Source organism: Otolemur garnettii, unplaced genomic scaffold (genome assembly GCF_000181295.1).
Source record: "Otolemur garnettii isolate 467f Iridium unplaced genomic scaffold, OtoGar3 scaffold00089, whole genome shotgun sequence".
NCBI classification, from domain to species: Eukaryota; Metazoa; Chordata; class Mammalia; order Primates; family Galagidae; genus Otolemur; species Otolemur garnettii.
The window spans coordinates 6,478,343-6,497,890 of record NW_003852484.1 but is presented as its reverse complement, the minus strand read 5'-3'; the positions used below and the strand labels follow the sequence as shown (position 1 = coordinate 6,497,890).

Below are 19,548 nucleotides of genomic sequence, written 5' to 3'. Positions count from 1 at the left end.
CCAAATATTCAGAAAAGAACAACAAAAATCCTAGTATTTTCCAAACTATTTAAAAATAGAAAAAAAGAAAAAATACTCCTTAACTCGTTTTATGATAATGGAACTATATTGAATACCAAATATTGACAAGAATAATCGAAGTTAAAAAAAGGTCAATTTTCATTATATAGAGAGATGCAAATGAATATTAGCAAGCCAAGTCCAGTAATATGCATATAAAAGATCATGCATCACACCAATTAGATTTATTTCAGGAGTGTAATATTAGTTTAATATTTGAAAATAAATTAATCTAATTCACCAGACTGAGATTAAAGAAGAAAATTCATATCATCATTTTATGAAGTACCTGCTGAAAGCCAGGCTTTTAGAAACCAGGTTGCCACTCTAGAGAAGGGTGAAACCAGAAGAAAGAACTATGGTGTGGGTGATAACTTTTAACAGCACAGTCGTTGCTTAAAGAAGGAAGATAACACACTTAAATCTCTAACTTCCAAGCTCAAGGTCTACACTAAAACTCACATACTTTCTAAGAGTGTGCTTAAAACAATGGTATGTCTTGAAGATACAAGGTTGAAGTACCTATGGCTTCATAATCAGCATCAGAAGAGGTCTCTAGCCTATATCTCTATCTCATTCCTTGCTATATAATTTAAATATTTGTGATTTTAACTTTTCTGTTTCTTTTCTTTTCCTTTACCCCTATTCTATTTAGAGTAGATGGTGGCAGGTTGCCTTACAGTAAGTCCACTGAAGAATATCAGGACAGAACAACCTAAGAAGAATGGATTATCACTACTGGACTGAAATCTGGTGAATTTTTTTGACTGCCATGTTTTGGTGTTGTTGTTGTTGTTGGTTTGGTTTGTTTTGTTTTTTACTTCTAAAACCTTCTTCCAATGTTCAGAGAATTTCCCAGAGTTGGATTCTCAGTGTGACATATAGCCCACCTTCCACTCTAGAAGCCAAAATGCTTCCCTATCTTTTAGCAGCCAGAGTACAGTCACATATCACAAGATTTAACCAATTGGAGAGACTCATCCCTGCAACTGTGAGTCTTAAGCAGGTGTCCCAAACATTCAGAGATAAGGAGAGAAGGAAAAATTAATGATAATATATAAAAATAAGGAAGATATAAGGAAGAGTTCACTCCACTGTTCACTGACCAGAGGCAGTTGTGACTATGGTGCCAGGTGTGGCAACCCAGTGCCTGGGGCCAACAGTGGCATTGCCTGGAGCTGCCAGTGAGCACTCCATGGAATGTTCCCAGGACGTCATTTTGGCTACCTGGCCTCCTTTACTTCCTTTTTGTTTTCTGATCCTTTAGATTTCCCATCTTTTCTATGAGTTACCCAATATCCTGCCACCAATTTCCGTTGTTTGCAACTAAAAACATTGTCCTTGGAATTAAAGTGTTCTGAGGCTCTTACTTTCCAAAAAGTTAGAATATTAACATAACATTTAAAAAGAGGTGAGATGATCAGGACTATCAAAGAAGCTCTTTCCAAAGTAGTAATATGTAGGCAAGTACTCAACAGAAAAGAAGAAACAAGAGCAAGAAGAACCAAGATTTTGAAAAGACAGCCTCCAGTTTGATAGCATGTATGATCAGTGTGTGTCTCAGAGCCAGTGTAGGGTGTACATTTCATATGTAAATGTAATCCTTATTTATAGAATACTTCCTATGTTCCAGACGTTGTAACTGCGATATACTTTAACATACAGAGTCTTACTTAAATCCTCATAACAATACTGTGATATGGGTAGTTTTACTCCATGTTTCCAGATGAAGAAAACCAAGATGCAAAGATGATTTAAACTGCATGGTCAAGATCATACATCCCTTTGGTAGGAAAACTCACATTTTCTGACTCTGAGGTCAGTGTCTTTTCCACTATACCCTAATACCTCTCTTTGAATTTGTAGTCTGATTGAAAATTTGAAACTGATCATTGTTCTGCTACTTTTTAATAGTAAAATATCATTTGTTCAGATTTTAGCCTATCCCTATATTAATGAACACTCTTTCTTGAACTTAAACAATTAAATGGATACCATCCCCTTAAAACTTAATCTGATATTTTATATTTAGCAGACATGAAAGATGAAAGAAGTAATACCTGGATTTTTACATGGTCTTAACAATAATATCAGAAATAAATAACTCATTAAATTTGGAACTCAAAAAAAGTGAGCTAAGCTGTGTTTCTATGGTAACACAATGAGGGAAAAAATTAGATGGCCTAAAAGATATTTTAATTTCAATAAACTGGTTTACAGTTTTAACATTATTTTTAGAAAAATCCATGATACCTATATTTAATCACTATGATTACCAAAACCCACATATTAATGCCATGTATTCCTAAGGGGAGAGCACCATAGCATTAGAACCTTCTCATGCACCATTTCCGATCTTCTCAGCCCTTCCTCTTATTCTAGCCTCTACTACAAGTTTAGAGCAGCTTTCCAGAGGTATAACCTATATCTTGCCTTGCCTTGGCTTACACCAAGTACCTCTCTTCCTGCCCAGGACAGTCCCTGGGACTACGGCCTGAGAGAGCGGCAGGACTCTGGGGGAACTGACATGGGCAACCTGGAAGCACCTTGGGGTGTCAACGCTTAAGGGGTCCCTCCTGGCCAAGGTGGGATGGAAGTCAACAAACAGTCCTTCTCCTTTGCATCCTCCAGAATATAGTTCTTAACCATTTCATCAGGCTCCTCAAAGGGTCTGGGCAGGATCAGCATAACCAACCCAAAACAAACACATCTTGGATTGGCTTTCCCTTTTGCCTTTTTCACTTCCCCATCAATTACTCCTGTTCCCTGGAATTACTTCTCAAATAAATTAACTACATAAGCCTTTTACTCAGGATATATTTTCAAAGGAACCCAAACTAAGAGACCTAACTTTAAGTAGCGTTTACATATCTGCATATATCATTCTTACAAATAGTCAACAATATTTTTGAATTTTTTAGTAGCTAGATCATTTTAAATATACATCAAAATTATGGGAATAGTATACTTCTTCTTGTCCTAGAGATTTCAGTCTGTCTCTGGTGTCTAGAATCAAATAAGGCAAATACAAAATAGAGCTTTTGCATTTGAACTTCTAAATGACATGAGGTTTGCTCAATTTGAACTTTGCTATATATTTTTAATAATTTTTGGAAAGTCAACCTTTCTATGTCTCAACTACTGCCTTTATAAAAATGATATATAATTCCTATTTCATGAATGGCTATTGGGATTCAGTCAGGCACTATGTGTGAAAATGCTCATTTCAGTACCTAGCAGATAATCAGCCTGGCGAGTACCATTAGCTGTTGTGATTATTACTGTTATCAGTAGACTTCCTTTTACTTGAAAGTCTGCTACCATGGGGATAAAAGATCCATTTTGTGGATTTATTATTTCCACCAAACCCTTCACTGCATTTCATTTGGCAGGCATAAAAAGAAGTACTTGAATTCATTTAGTGCTTGGAATCAAGTTATCTCCACAGAATAAACTAAGAATGCCTCTTTAGATATAGATCTTTGAAATAAGAAAGAAACTTCAAGGCACTGTTGCTTCAGCAAATACCTTTGCCTCACAACTAAGGCCACCCTATCTTTCCATCATCACTGAGTTTGCCCTGCTCTTGTAGTCCTCCTTCAACCACTGAAAAATTCCTGCTATTGTGTGTTACATGAACTCCAAGCAACTACATCATGCAAAATGTCAAGTCACATTAGTGTCAGGTTTTAAATGACGAGGTTAATAAATTGCCTAGCTGGGTGGCCAGGAATTTCAGAGGTCTTGTTGCTGCATCCATGTGTTCATGTGCATGTTTAGCACCACCTGGTGGTCCTCCAAACTAAAGGTTAGCCATAGATGGAAAGTCTCTGGCTCCTGTATTCATTGACACTTCCAGGGCAGCATCAGTGGCACCAGGAATAGTGGGTTGGCACTTGTTTCATCAACTTGATGCAGGAATCCTGAGCCATGATACCCAGAACCCACTCTGCTCCCCAAGGGACAACTGCCTGCCATTCGACCTTCTAACATCATTCACCCCTCTACATCCTCCCTTAAAAAGGAAGCACTTCAGCCTCTACCCTTTTTAATACCCCCCCATGAGAAAATGGCTGAACCTGGGACAGTAGTTAATTTATAATAGAATTAAATATTAATTCTCATTACAGATGGGGTACCCTATAATCGGTTTTACGGGTTGACAATAAACCATTTGCTAGGATCTGTCCAAGCTACTATTAATACAGTAAGCAGCAAAAGTCGATCTAGTGGAAGAGGCAGACATTTACCACATAATTCTACAAGCATATGTGACAGGTGGTATAAAGAAGAAAAGTTGGGATCCAAGTGAGTGTGTAACAGAATAATTTGACCTACACAGGGTTCCCTGAAGATAGGATTCCTCTACAAAGACTGTAGGTTGACTAAGCAAAAGGAAATGGATAATCTCTAGTTCAGATGATAAAATGAAGATATTTTGAAATAAAATTCTGCATTTTAATTCACCTTTGTAAAGCATGTTTTTCTGCAAATTTTCCCTTTTGAAAAGGAATTTTGTTGTACACAAACATGAACAGAGCAAGTACCTAGGGAAAAAAAGTTTTCTTCTGCTTTGAGTACAATGGTTTCCTTTTTGAATCCATGCAAAACTACTTTCTTTTAGATGTAGAAAGTAGAGGGCAAAGTCCCACTTCTGTTGTGTTCTGGTTATTATCATGTATAGTTTTGTTTGGATGAATTTGTTTGTTTAAAATGAATCCCAACAGTTCATTTTTAATATCAAGAGACAAGTCAGGTGGATTCACACAAAAATTCTATATTCTAAGTCATCCTGAAGACAAGTCAGACATCATATAAGCAAGGTTTCAATCCTAGTAAGAAGAAGAAAACTTTTCAAAGGAGAACCAAGGCAGAGAAAGAGAAAGGAGGCCAGGAAGTCATGACCAGTGTCCTCACCTTCCTTGCGATGTGTGGTAGCTCAAGGAGGCACTGCTGCATTTCAGCAAATAGGTGGTAGACAAGTAACGGTTGGGGAAAAGTCTTGATGTGTGGGCCAAAGATAGTCTCACAGAGCTGAAGACACCCTATTGTAGTGGTATGGAAAGTGCACAGCAGAGTTACCAGGTCCTTGGTTGAAGAAAAGGAGGAGACTCTGAGATGCCAAGAAAATTAATGGTGGAATAAAATGACCACAGATGAAGGACTACAATAAAGTCATGTTCAGCTACATTTTCTCCTAAAAGCTTTTTGTTTTATTTCTCACATTTACATCTGCAAACCATAGGGATAGAATTTCTGTAAATGGTATGAGGTATGGATAGTCAGTTAAACTAGCACCGTTTATTAAAAAAGCTTTTCCTGGCTCGGAGCCTGTGGCTCAAGTGGCTAAGGCACCAGCCACATACATCTAAGGTGGCGGGTTCGAATCCCCAGCCCGGGCCCGCCAAACAACAATAATGGCTGCAACCAAAAAATGGCCGGGCGTTGTGACGGGCGCCTGTGGTCCCAGCTACTAGGGAGGCTGAGGCAGGAGACTCGCTTGAGCCCAGGAGTTGGAGATTGCTGTGAGCAGTGAAGCCATGGCACTCTACCCAGGGGGACAGCTTGAGGCTCTGTCTCAAAAAAAAAAGCTTTTCCTAGATATTTGCATCATATGAATCTGACGAAGGGTTGATAACTATAATCTACAGAGAACTCAAATTAATCAATAAAAAAAGAGCAAACAATCCCATCTACCACTGGGCAAGAGATATGAACAGAACCTTCTCTGAGGAATATTTAACAAACATTTACAGATGAATAGTTAACAATCATTTGAAAAAATGCTCATAGTCCCTGATCATCAGAGAAATGCAAATCAAAACTATCCTGACATACCACCTAACCCCAGTGAGAACAGCCCATGTCACAAAGTCTCAAAAGTTGCAGATGCTGGTGCGGACGTGGAAAGAAGGGAACACTTTTACACTGTTGATGGGACAACCTCTTTGGAAGGAAGTATGTAGAATCCTCAAGAAACTCAAATTAGATCTCCCATTTGACCCTGTAATTTCACTACTAGGCATCTACCCAGAAGGAAAAAATCTTTTTATTGTAAGGACATTTGCACTCGATTGTTTATCATAGCTCAATTAACAATTGCCAAAATGTGAAAACAGCCTGAATGCCCACCAATCCAGGAATGGATTAACAAACTGTGGTAATGTATACCCTGGAATACTATTCAGCCATTAAAAAAAATGGATACTTTACATCTTTTGTATTAACCTGGATGGAGTTGAAATATGTTCTTCTTAGTAAAATATCACAAGAATAGAGAAGCAAGAATCCAATGAACTCAATACTAATATGAAGCCAGTACATGATCTAATACACACCCACATAGGAGAAAAACTCAAATCAATTTTAGGTGGGGGGAGCGAGAAGGAGGAAGAGGGGAGAGGATGGAAGAGGACTGGTCTGCTCCCACTTAATGGGTGCAATGTTAGGGTGTATGGCACACCTCTTAGAGGCAGAACACAATTATAAGAGGGACTCTTCCTAACAAATGCAAACATCATAACCTAATTCTTTGTATCCTCAAATTAACCTAAAACAATTTTTTTTAAAAAAAAATCTTTCCCTTACTGAACCATAGTGTAGACTTTGAGATACATAAGATGATTGAATGTGTGTAAGATTTTCTTCCTTCTATTCTGTTCTCACTGATCAATTTCTCTGTCCTAGCTCCAGTACCACACTGTCTTGGCCATTTAGCTCTTCCAGCTCTGTTCTTCATGAGATGACATTAGCTTCTCTTGGTGTTTTACATTCCCATATGAACTTTAGAACCAGTGTCTCAATTTACACAATAAAACCTCCTGGGATTGACTGATCATCATTATACTAAAGCTATAGATTAATTTGGGAATAAATATCTTTATAATAGTCTCTCAATACAAGAATATGGCATATCAATCAATGTATTTAGGGTTCTTTCATTTCTTACAATAATATTTGGTAGTTTCTTATTCATTTTCAATTAAATTTATTCCTACTATGTGATGTTCTTTGATGCCATTATAAATAGTGTTGTTTTTCAAATTTCACTTTCTATTTGGTTACTGCTGGCATATAGAAAAAAATTAACTCTTACACATGTAACTTGTTTCAAAAGATTTTACTGAAGTCATTTATTGATTCTAGTAGTTTGTTTCCAGATTCTTTTGAGTGGCCAGTGTACACAATCATATCATGTGAAAATAATGCTAAGTTTATTGATTCTCTTTCAATCCTTACTCACTTTTTCCTTACCCTATTATAATTCCTAAGATCTCCAGAAAATGTTGAGTGGAAGTGTACCAGGCCTCTTTCATTCATATCTGATCTCGGAGGGAAAGTTTTGAGTATTTTATCATTTAAAATGATATTTCTTATGTTTGTTTGTTTGTTTTTCTTGAGACAGAGTCTCACTATGTTGCCCTTGGTAGAGTGCCATGGTGTCACCGCTCACAGCAACCTCCAATTCTTGGGCTCAAGTGATTCTCTTGCCTCAGCTTCCCAAGTAGCTGGGTCTATAGATGCCCACCACAGCACTCAGCTATTTTTTTGTTGCATTTGTCATTGTTGTTCAGCAGACCCGGGCTGGGTTTGAACCTGCCAGGCTCAGTGTATGTGATTGGCACCATAACCACTGTGCTACGGGTGCCAAGCCTGTTATGGGTTTTCTAACAGATATTTTTATCAAATTAAGAAAATTCCATTTTATTCCAAGTTAGCCAAGATATTTTAAAATCACTGATGTGTCCTAAGTGTCTACAAATGCCTTCTTTGTATTTGTGGCACTGATAATGCCTTTTCTCTCCTTTTCCTGAAAATGTGGAAATTATCTTACTTGATTTTTTAATCATTGTATATGTGAAATAAGTCTTACTATTCATAATGTATTATAATTTTTACCTACATAAAAATTTTATAAGTATTTATATAAGTGGATTTTATTTTTTTAATGCATCCATTTTCATGAGACAGAGATCTGTAATTTTCTTTTCTTATAATTCCCTTGTCAGGGTTTTGGAATCAAGATTATGTATGCCTCATAACAAGTAAGGAAATTTGCTTTTGTATTCTATTTTATAAAAGAATTTGTTAAACATTTGTTCTATTACTCCCACAAATGTTTGTAAGAATTCATTTGTGTATTGGTTAAACATGGGATTTTCATTAAGGGAAAGCTGTTTTTTATTGTACAGCTGTTTTAGTAAACTTAACACTAGTGAAGTTTTTTTATTTCTTTTTCTGGCCAATTGGATTAATTTTATTTTTCAAGACTTTGTCCATTTCACCAAAATTTACCCAAACTTTGGTATCTGTAAGATCCATAATAATGTTCCCTTTTTCATAACAAATATATGAAATTTGTATTTCTCTTTCTTTACAGTGTTATAACAGGCATAAGATAGCAGTTAGGGGTCACCTGGATGAAAGAACCCAAGATGATCTCCTCATCTCAAAATCCTTAATTTAATTACATCTCTAAAGATCTCTTTCCAAACAAGGTAACATTCCATAGGACATGGGCATATCTTTTTGGGTGTTACTACCTAGACCATTATATCTTGGTTTGCAACAGTTTTACAATGATGTACCTAAGTATATAGTCTTTTTTGCATTTATCATGCTTGTAGTTTGATGCAGTTTTTAATCTACAGCTTGATTTATTTTAAAAGTTTTGGAATATTCTCATCTATACTTTCTTCGAATCTTGTTTCTGTATCTTCTCTCTTTCTAGATCTCTAATTTTGTTGTTGTTGTTGTTTATCAGACTCTGGCCAAGTTTGAACCCATCACCCTGGTTAACAGGGCCAGTGCTCTAACCACTGAGCTATGGGCACCCAGCCCACATGCCTTATTAAAAATATGTTAGACTTTCTGAGTATGATTCATATGCAGTAGTATGCTGGAGCAGCTGACCCCAGTTTGCCATCGTGGATAGTAAATGTTCAGTTCAAGAGAAACACTCAATTCTACATAAAGTCATGGAAATTAAGCAACTTACTACTGAATGATTATTGGGTCAAAGAGGAAATTAAAATAGAAATAAAAGATTTCTCTAACTGAATGCAAAAGGGATGCAAGCTATCAAAATTTATGAGATTCAGAAAAAAACAGTCTGAGGAACAAAATTCATAGCCTAAAATGCCTATATCAAAAAGACAAAAGAACAGAAAATAACAATCTAATCATATGTCTCAAGGAACTAGAAATGGAAGAGCAAACACTGAGGAAAGAAATTACAGGCAACACAAATGGAAAAAATATCATGCTTATAGATCAGTAGAATCAACATTGTTAAAATGTCCATGTTATGCAAAGTGACTTTACAAATTCAATGAAAAATAGCAACATCATATTTCATAGACCTAGAAAAAATAATTCCACATTTTGTATGGAAGAAAAGAGCCCAAATAGCTGAAACAATCTTAAACCAAAAGAGCAAATCTGGAGTTGTCACATTACCTGACTCCAAACTATATTACAAGACTACCATAACCAAAACAGCATGGCATTGGCACGAAAATAGAAACATAGAATAGTACAGATAAATCAGATATAAAACCACTACATACAACCAACTGACCTTTGAAAGACAGACAGCAGTATACACTGGGGAAAAGAAGCCCTATTCAGTAAATGATGCTGGGAAAATTGGATAGCCACACACAGAAGAAGGGAACAGGATCCGTATTTCTCATCATTCACAAAAATTAATCCTAGATAAATAAAAGACTTAAATGTTAGGCATGAAGCTATAAGAATTCTAGGAAAAAAATTGGAAAAACTTTCCTAGATATTTACCTAGACATAGAATTTATGAAGAAGACCCTAAAAGCAATTACAGAGACAATAAAAATAAATCAATGGGACTTGATTAAATTTTAAAGCTTCTGTACAGATAAGGAAATAATCAAAAGAGTAAATAAACAACTTACAGCATGGAAGAAAATATTCTCAAGCTATACATCCAATAAAGGGCTCAAAACCAGAATCTACAGAGACCTCAAGCAAATCAGCAAGAAAAAACAAACAACCCTATTTTTTAAATGTGCAAAAGACATGAACAGAAGCTTTTAAAAAAAAATAGACAAATGTCCAAGAAATATATGTAAAAATGTTCAACATCACTAATTATCAAGGAAATGCAAATTAAAACCACAATGAGATATCACCATATCCCAGGTAGAATGGCTTTTATTAAAAAAATTTTTTTAATTATTAAAAAATTAAAAAATACTAGATGCTGGCAAGGATGCAGAGAGAAATGAATGCTTATATAATGTTGATGGAACTACAAATTAGTACAGCCTCTATGGAAAACAATTTGGAGATTTCCTCAAAGAACTAATGGTAGATCTACCATCTGATCCAGCAATCCTTCTACTGGGTATTTATCCAAAAGCAAGTACCCATTTTATGAAAAAGAAACCTGCACTCAAGTGTTTTTGCAGCACAATTCACAATTATAAATATGTAAAATCAACCTAAGTGCCTATCAGTTCATGAGTGATTTAACAAAATGTGGTATATATATGTACTACAGACTACTACTCTGCCATGAAAAAGGAAGACTTAAGGCCTTTTACAATAATTTGGATGGAACTGGAGACTCTTAGCCTACATGAAGTATCAAAAAAGAATGGAAAAACAAACACCACATGTACTCACTGTTAAACTGAAGCAAACCAATGAGCACACATGTGCACAGAGGGAATTAAAACTCAGTGTAAATCAAACATGGAGGAGGGAAGGGAAGGAGATGAGTGAAAACCTACCTAACAAGTACGGTTAATACTGTCCAGGTCATGAGCAAACTTATAACCCTGACTCAAGCATGACAAAATTAATAAGGAAATTATTTTGAAATAAATAGATAATAAAATCTGGCAAATGTCTTGAAGGAGAAAGCAGCTGTATGGTTAACGTAGGTTCTCTCCCTTGATGGGTCTGCGTTTCCTAAGTGTCACGAAACTGCAGGGAATTTCACTTTGACTTTAAGAGGCTTTTGGCACAGCTCCTCACCCACCTGGGCAACAGCAAAATTTGGCTAATGTCCTGTGGGGAAAATCAGACACGCATTTAAAGTACTTCAAATTACCTTTGTTTATCTCTAATCTGTATGACCCCTAAAAACTATTCATGTTTCTTTATCCCAAAGTCCTCCGCCAGATCCACAACCAATGCCTAGAACTGGCAAATGCCCCCAAGAGGAAGAAATGCCTGTTTGTCATCCACCTGCCTGAAAATGGTTCTTTCCTCTCTGGAATTTTAGTATTTTAATGTTCATTTTACAGCTCTCTAATACCTTTAAAAATAATATCGGTTATTTTCCTGGCTTTTGTAATAGGAATGCTGGCCTACCATAGTCTACACATCCAACCTGTTAGTACAAGTGCCAACATTTAGATTTTGAAAATTTTTGCATCAAAGTCTAATGAGTGGCCAATTTTGAACAATTTAAATAATGACCTCATCAGAGAAACTACTACAAGCTTGAGGTCTGGGTTGAAGTACCGGTGGTTCTCTTAGCTCTCCCTCGTCACGATGAGATAAATGGGCCCCCATCCATAATGCCTACCCTGTTAGAAAGTGCATAAATGAAAAGGCGTACCAGCAACGGACTGCCGACTTTTAAGAAGCAGTCTCAGAAGTTCCCCAGACCCTTATCCTTCCATTTGTTAATCATTGACCCAAACTATATCATTTGTCCACTTCTATATGAGAGAGGCTTGAAAATATATTATTTTTTAACCTGAGTAGAATGCTGCTCCCATGCAAATTAGGCTTGTCACATGAGAAAAAGGAGAACATGTGTATTAGGTGGGCAGCTCGTAATCTCTGCTGCAGCGCTACTCTTAACCACCTCTTTCAACTTCTTTCTTATCTAACTAATAAATTCCTCTCTATAATCGCATAAGAAAAGAATTATTTTCTGCTCCAAGTAGCTTATCAAAAGCCAAAAAAAGTTCTGCCATTTCATATTTGTATGCACAACTTACCTATCTATAATTGTCCTTTATCAATGAGAAGGAAATAATTTTACTGGCAACAAGCTTCTACAAGATTCTGTTCTTCTCTGTAATAAGAAATTTTTAGTAAATAATTTCTTTACTGATCTCTGCTCAACTGACTTTGGGACTTAGGCTTTCAAAGCCATTTTTAAAAATAAATTTTAAGTAGGACATATGATTTTTAAAATAGGTTTGTAGTGAGTCACATGACGAAAGGACACTGGTTTATTTATCCCAAAGAAGAGCTCATAAGTGAGAGTGTTAAGTAAAGCATGTAATTAGAGCATATAAAAATATGATTTATTAGTGACAATAATTATTTTCCCTCTCTGTGGTAAGAGAGAGGAGAGGCAACAGTCTTAATCTTAGTAGGTTGGGCTGGTAATTAAGACCACAAAAAACTATGAGGGAATGAAATAGATTTCCATGGAAAGTAAATGAATCAAATTTGGGCATTTCAAAACAAAGAGTAGAAAAATCCTCTTGGAAATGATCCTATTCAGAGAATGAAAGAAACAGCAGATGACCACTGTAACTTTTTCAGATTTTATGAAAAAAATATAATGGTGGGGCTGAGCACCTATAGCTCAGTGGCTAGGGCACCGGCCACATACACAGGGGCCGGCAGGTTCGAACCTGGCCCAGGCCTGCCAAATAACAATGGCAACTACAACAACAAAAAAATAGCTGTGCGTTGAGGTGGGCACCTGTTGTCCCAGCTACTTGGGAAGCTGAGGCAAGAGAATCTCTTAAACCCAAGAGTTTGAGGTTGCTGTGAGCTGTGATGCTACAGCACTCTACCCAGGGTGACACAGTGAGGCTCTGTCTCAAGAAAAATAAAAAGCTTGCAACAGAGACCAATCAGCGAGGCTGGGCCCAGCTACCTGAAAGAAGAGTAACTACCCCCGTGGTTCATCACCATGCCCTCTGACCTGACCAAGGAGGAGGCAGCCAGAAAGAAGAAAGCTGCCAAAGCTCGACAGCAGCCCAGAAAGGGACGTGAAGGAAATGGAGATGTGGTCACAGAACCACAGGTGACAGAGGAGAAAAATGAGGCCAAAGGCAGAGAGACCACAGAAGTGGACCCAAAGCTGCTGCTGGAGCTGTCCTTGCCTCTCACCGCAACAGTACTGATTCCACATTATCGGTTTCTCACTTAACCTTCTATGGTCAAGAACTGCTTAGTGACACTAAACTGGAATTAAACTCAAGCCGTGGCTATGGCCTCATTGGCTTAAATGGAATTGGCAAGTCCATGCTGCTCTCTGCTATTGGGAAACGTTAAGTACCTATCTCTGAGCACATTGACATCTGCCATCTGACTCAAGAGATGCCCCCTAGTGACAAGACTCCCTTGCAGTGTGTGATGGAAGTTGACACAGAGCGTGCCAAGCTGTAGAGGGAGGCTGAGCGGCTGGCCCATGAGGATGCCAGGTGTGAGAAGCTCCGAGAGGAACTGGACGTGGACAAGTAAGAGATGAGGGCCTTGCGGATCTTACATGGACTGGGTTTCACACCTGCCATGCGGTGCAAGAAACTAAAAGACTTCAGTGGGGGCTGGAGGATGAGAGTTGCCTGCGCCAGAGCCGTCTTTACTCAGCCCTTCATGCTGCTCCTTGATGAGCCCACCAATCACCTGGACCTAGATGCTTGTGTGTGGTTGGAAAAAGAACTAAAAACTTTTAAGTGCATCTTTGACCTCATCTCCCATTCCCAGGATTTTCTGAATTGTGCCTGTACCAACATCATTCACATGCACAACAAGAAACTGAAGTATTATACAGGTAATTATGATCAGTAGGTGAAGACATGGCTGGAGCCGGAGGAGAACCAGGTGAAGAGGTTTCATGGGGAGCAAGATCAGATCACCCACATAAAGAACTAACTATATTGCTAGGTTTGGTCATGGCAGTGGCAAGCTGACCTGGCAGGTCCGCAAGGTGAAGACATTACAGAAAATGATGGCATCAGGACTGAGAGGTCGTGAGTGACAAAACACTGTCATTGTATTTCCCACCATGTGGTAAGATTCCTCCATTATGTCATTATGGTGCAAAATGTGAGCTTCAAGTATACAAAGGAGGGTCTTGTATCTCAATAATCTGGAATTTGGTATTGACCTTGACACACGAGTGGCTCTGGTAGGGCCCAATGGAGCAGGGAAGTCAACTCTTCTGAAGCTGCTAACTGGAGAGCTACTACCCACAGATGGAAAGTCCCGAAAACACTCTCCTGTCAAAATAGGGCGAAACCATCAGCATTCACAGAAGCAGCTGGGCTTAGACCTCTCCCCTTTGGAGTACATGATGAAGTGCTACCCAGAGATCAAGGAGAAGGAAGAAATGAGAAAGATCACTGGGGGATATGGTCTCAGTGGAAACCAGGAGGTGAGCCCAAGTCAGAACCTGTGGGATGGGCATATGTGCCAGGTGTGTCTGGCCTGGCTGGTCTGGCAGAACCCCCACATGCTCTTCCTGGATGAGCTGACCAATCATGTGGATATTGAGGCCATTGACATGCTGGCAGATGCTATCAATGAGTTCGAGGCTGGTAAGATGCTAGTCAGCCATGACTTCAGACTCATGCAGCAGGTAGCATAGGAAATTTGGGTCTGTGAGAAGCAGACAATCACCAAGTGGCCTGGAGACATCCTGGCCTACAAGGAGCACATCAAGTCTGAGCTGGTGCATGAGAAGCCCCAGCTCAGCAAGAGGACCCACAGCACATGAGCCCTCTGCCCAGGCTCAGGTCAAGAGCTTCATCTGGGACTAACAGCTGCCACCATAACCAGCTGCTCAGGACAGAACCCTAAGCCTACACTGCTGCAGTACTACTCCCCCAGCCTCTCCCCTGCCCCTCCACCTGCCTTAACTGCACTCTGCCATCGTATCTACAGCTGGACAGTACCTGTCCGTTTCCCATCCTCCTTCCAGTTACATTTGACCATGTCTGGACTCGGCTGGCTGTTCCCTGCATCCCCTTGCTGGTTACCTGACCCTCAGGGTGATGCAGGCAGAGGCACCTGAGAGTTAGCCCAAGGGCCCATGCCCTGGATTTGGCCCTTGAAGGAGCTCAGGATCCTCGTTTTCAGGGTCTTGGTGATGTTAGAGGGCCACCACCCCTATTCCTTTTGCTTCTGGTTTGGAGCTCTGGACCAGGGCCTCCCTCAGTCCTGGTCAGTTTTTAAATAATTATTTAACATATAACTTTTAGACCTGCATGGCATTTACAAAGCATACAATAAATAAAGAGGAAGCCATGGTCCCTAAAAAAAAAAAATAATATATATATATATATACATATACACACTATACATATATAGTATATATATATGCTTTCTCTCTATATATATATATATACATATAATTTAAAAATTATATATATATAATTATGGCTTAAAGATATTTGACAAATGCATAAATTATTTATGAAAAGGCCTAATTTCCAATAATAATAGAACCTCAGGTAACTTCCACGATACTCCCTAAGCAGCAGGGTGAGTAATATAAAAGTGCTAGACATCACTGGTAGCATTCTCTGAGAAAGTAGAAAAATCAATAACCAACTTCTAATTTAGATCCTTTTAGGGTAAACAAATAAGATTAGAGAAAATAGTTGAAGCAAAGGGTGGGGGAGAAATGAAAGAAATCACATACTTGCCACCAAATAAAAAGGTGTTACTGTGTTAACAGTTGCTCACTGTTTCAGGAGGAAAATTTTCACTTCTGGGATTCTGTCGTCATGGCAATAAAAATTGAGACCTATTTCTTCCCAGTACTAAAATTCCACATAGCAATGATTCACCAAAGTCTGAGACAATTCTGGAAGAAAAAGCAATGAGTAGGAGGAAATAACATCTGTTGAGCCCCTACTAGGTGCTAGGCACTTTGCAAGGAGATGACTGGGCTCATCTCAGTAATCCTAGCATGAGCACCAGGGAGTATATCCATCTCACAAAGCAGAAAACCGAGGTTCACAAAGCACCGTGACCAAGAATCAAGAATACATAAGCAAGTGATGAGGACGGAATTCAGATATTCCTGGCTTTAGAACTACTCCTATACTCCTTTTATCACAACCCTTCTAGACCGAAAAAGTAGACGGTATAATTTTTCACCCCAGACCCTGAGCAAGAATTTTAGATGCATTTTTCTGACTCTTTTGAACATTGAAAACAAAAATAAACTGATCTCCAACAGAAAGGGCTTACTGTTTTTCCCAGGAGTTTGCATATGGGAACTGCTGGTATTTATGCCTGTGCCTAAAATAATATATTATAATATTGTTCTAGTTATAAAATGAATATGCATTTGGAATACTTAAGAGAGAGACAATATAAAGATGTGGAAGTCAGACTGATTAAGCAAACATACTCAAATAACTACTGATAAGGATATTTGATACAGAGTCCAGGTTTAACTACTGTAAGATGATTTTTAAAAATTGTACCAGAGTGTCGCACCTACACAGCTAAGAATCTTATCTTCTGGTGTATGGGTAGTATTCAAGTATCTATCCTTAAAGTTTATACACGTGTTTTTGTTTTCTGTTCTTTACTTGTTTTTTGTTGCTGTTGATGTTTGGTTTTTTGGCCTTATTTTGCTTTGGGGTTTGGAGCTGTTGATTGTGCCATTTCTCTTCATGTCTTTGCTAGTAGATGGGTTCAAATTTCTATGAAAGTGGTATGAGGACAAAGGAATTATAGTCATAAAAGGAGGCTCTGGACATAGCAGAGCTGCTTGTTTTCAGGTGATTATGTGCAATACAGAATCAGAGAGCAACTTCTTTTTTTCCCCAGCCCCACCATGAATACAGCCTTGGCTACAGCTGGTAGAGACCAGTGATGTACACCAGACCAGCATCCTCAAAAGAAGCGCTTTGTAAGGAAAGCTGTGTCTCCCTGTGGAAGAACACAGAGTTATTCATGAGCACTTGGGAAACACCACAATCATGGAGGGTGTATGAACAAATGAGAGATGTTTTTGAAAGGAAGATGAAGTCCCATAAGAGGAGGGAGGGCTAAGGGGCAGGCTGGCCATAAATGTTACGCGGCTACGTCATACTCAACATAATCTGAGAATATTTTCTCCCATTCTGTGTATTGTCCTTTCATTCTCTGGACACTGTTCTGTGATGCACAAATATTTTTAGTTTTGATATAATCCAAATTATCTATTATTTATTTTGTTGCTTGTGCTTGTAGTGTCATATTTAAGAAACCATTCCCTAATCCAAGGTCATGAAAATTTAGACCTATCATTCCTTCTAAGAGTTACAAAGTTTTAACTTTGTCGTTGAGTTAATTTTTGTTTACAGAGTGAGGGAGGGGTCCAACTTCATTATTTTTCATGTGGATATACAGTTGTCCCAGTACATTTCAATAAATGTGCTGAAAATACTGTTCTTTTCCCATTAAATGTTTGGGAATCTTGCCAAAAAATAAATTGACAAGCATATGCATAATTTCTGAACTATCAATTGTATTCCATTGATCTCTGTATGTCTATCTTCATGTCAAAACTACACAGTCTTGATTTTTGTAGTTTTATAGTGTGAGTCTTCCAACTTTGTTTTTCTTTTTCAGGATTATTTCAGCTATTCTGAGCCTCTGGGACAGCTATATGAATTTTAGAATTAGCTTCTCAATTTCTGACCAAAAATACTCCAAACATCTGGAATTTTGACAGAGATTCTGTTGAATCTCTAGATTAATTTGGGGAGTATTGGTTTCTTAACAATGTTAAGTCTTTTTTTTTTTTAAATTTTGCTTTTAATTGGCTTTCAATCTTCTTAGTTTGAAGGTTTTTTTGGGTTTTTTTTCTTTTGCTGTCTTTCTTTCTTTATTTATTTTTTATGGAGACAGAACCTTACTTTGTGGCCCTCAGTAGAGTACTGTAGAATCATAGCTTACAGCAACCTCCACCAACCCTTAGGTTTAAGTGATTCTCTAGCCTCAGCCTCCCAGGTAGCTGGGACTACAGGCACCTGCCAGAACGCCCAGCTATTTTTTGGTAGAGATGGGGTCTCACTCTGGCTCATGCTGATCTTGAACCTCTGAGCTCAGGGCAATCCACCTGCCTCGGCCTCCCAGGGTGCTAGGATTACAAGCGTGAGCCACCACGCCCGGCCTATTAAGTCTTCTGATGCACAAACATGGAATGTCTTTCTACTTATTTAGATATTTCATTCTTCAGGAAATAAATCTTGCACAGGAATCAGGAATAAGAAACTCTAGGACACTCAGAAAGGAAAAGCTTCCTGAAAACTTCCTAATTTCCATAAACCCTCACTATATTTAGTACATGTGTGTTCCATGAGATGTGTTTCCTTACAGTAAATCCACTATACTTAATCTGGCTTACGTGGTTTTCTGCTTCTTGTAGTCAAATGACCCTGAGCTAAGACATTATCTATCAAGATTAATAAATAAGACTTTCAAAAGCTCAGAGCACTAATAAATAGCAGAGTTGACATTTGAACTCAGACCCAGCTGACTGCAAAATCCAATTTTTCCATTACCATTAGTTATGATTCCTTGGATTTAATTAGTTGTCAATGCACCTTTAAGACTTAGACCTACAAAGTAACTACTATCTATCAAAGTATACCTCTGCTTTTTAAGGCCATTTTCTTAAATCAAATTTCTAATTTTACATATGACTCTCTACACTGCTTGACTATAACTCCTAGAAGTTTCCCTTTTTATGATTTGCTTATGCTTGGTGGTGGAAGCTTTGATTGTTCATACTGCGAGGAGTATGGGGGAAACTGTCTTTATTCTTGAATATTATGCATCTATTTATATGTATCCGAATCATGTTGGCTTTTAATAATAGCACAATTCTATGGTAGGTCTCATCTCGCCTCAAAAAATTTTTGGACACTTAAAAACCACAGCTTTGTACCAATCAATATGACAGTGCGAAAAAAGCAAACGCTATCTACATAATTTCAGCAGACCGATTTTCTTCTCTTCTTTCTTAGTAACAGTGGGAAGTCTTCTCCACTAACAAATAATAGTGAAGAGACAAAGCCCACAGGGGAGGGGCAAAAGCCTGAGATGGTGTATTTTTAGTCATTTTGATTAAATTGTGGAGATGTGAAGTTGATAATTTATTGAATGGGAACAGGGAAGTCTATGTAAATGTTTGCAGATGAATAATTAATGTGACTTTCTGACATCACTAGGCCTTTAATTAAAGCCACTGTGAAACAAAGCAAGAAGCAAAGAGTACTATTATTATAGCAGCTAATTGCAACTTGCCTATCCTAAGTAACATTTGGGAGTCCGCGCTTAATTTGCATCTTTAAAGGAAGATAGTCCACACCTAGGGGTATACTTTCTTTTCATTCCAGTTTAACTACTTCTCCACAGCTCAAAAATCTATTATGAAGAAGTTTCCTCCTACCATAATTTTACCAAAGACGTTTCAGAGTTTACTTGTTGGTTTTATGTTTAATGTAATTATTTTTGTTATAG

The 19,548-nt window shown here is 38.0% G+C and overlaps 1 pseudogene; it reads left to right on the top strand.

Moving 5' to 3' along the window:
• The first annotated feature begins 12,988 nt into the window (after positions 1-12,988).
• Positions 12,989-14,797, top strand: LOC100954951 (annotated as a pseudogene).
• Positions 14,798-19,548: the final 4,751 nt, after the last annotated feature.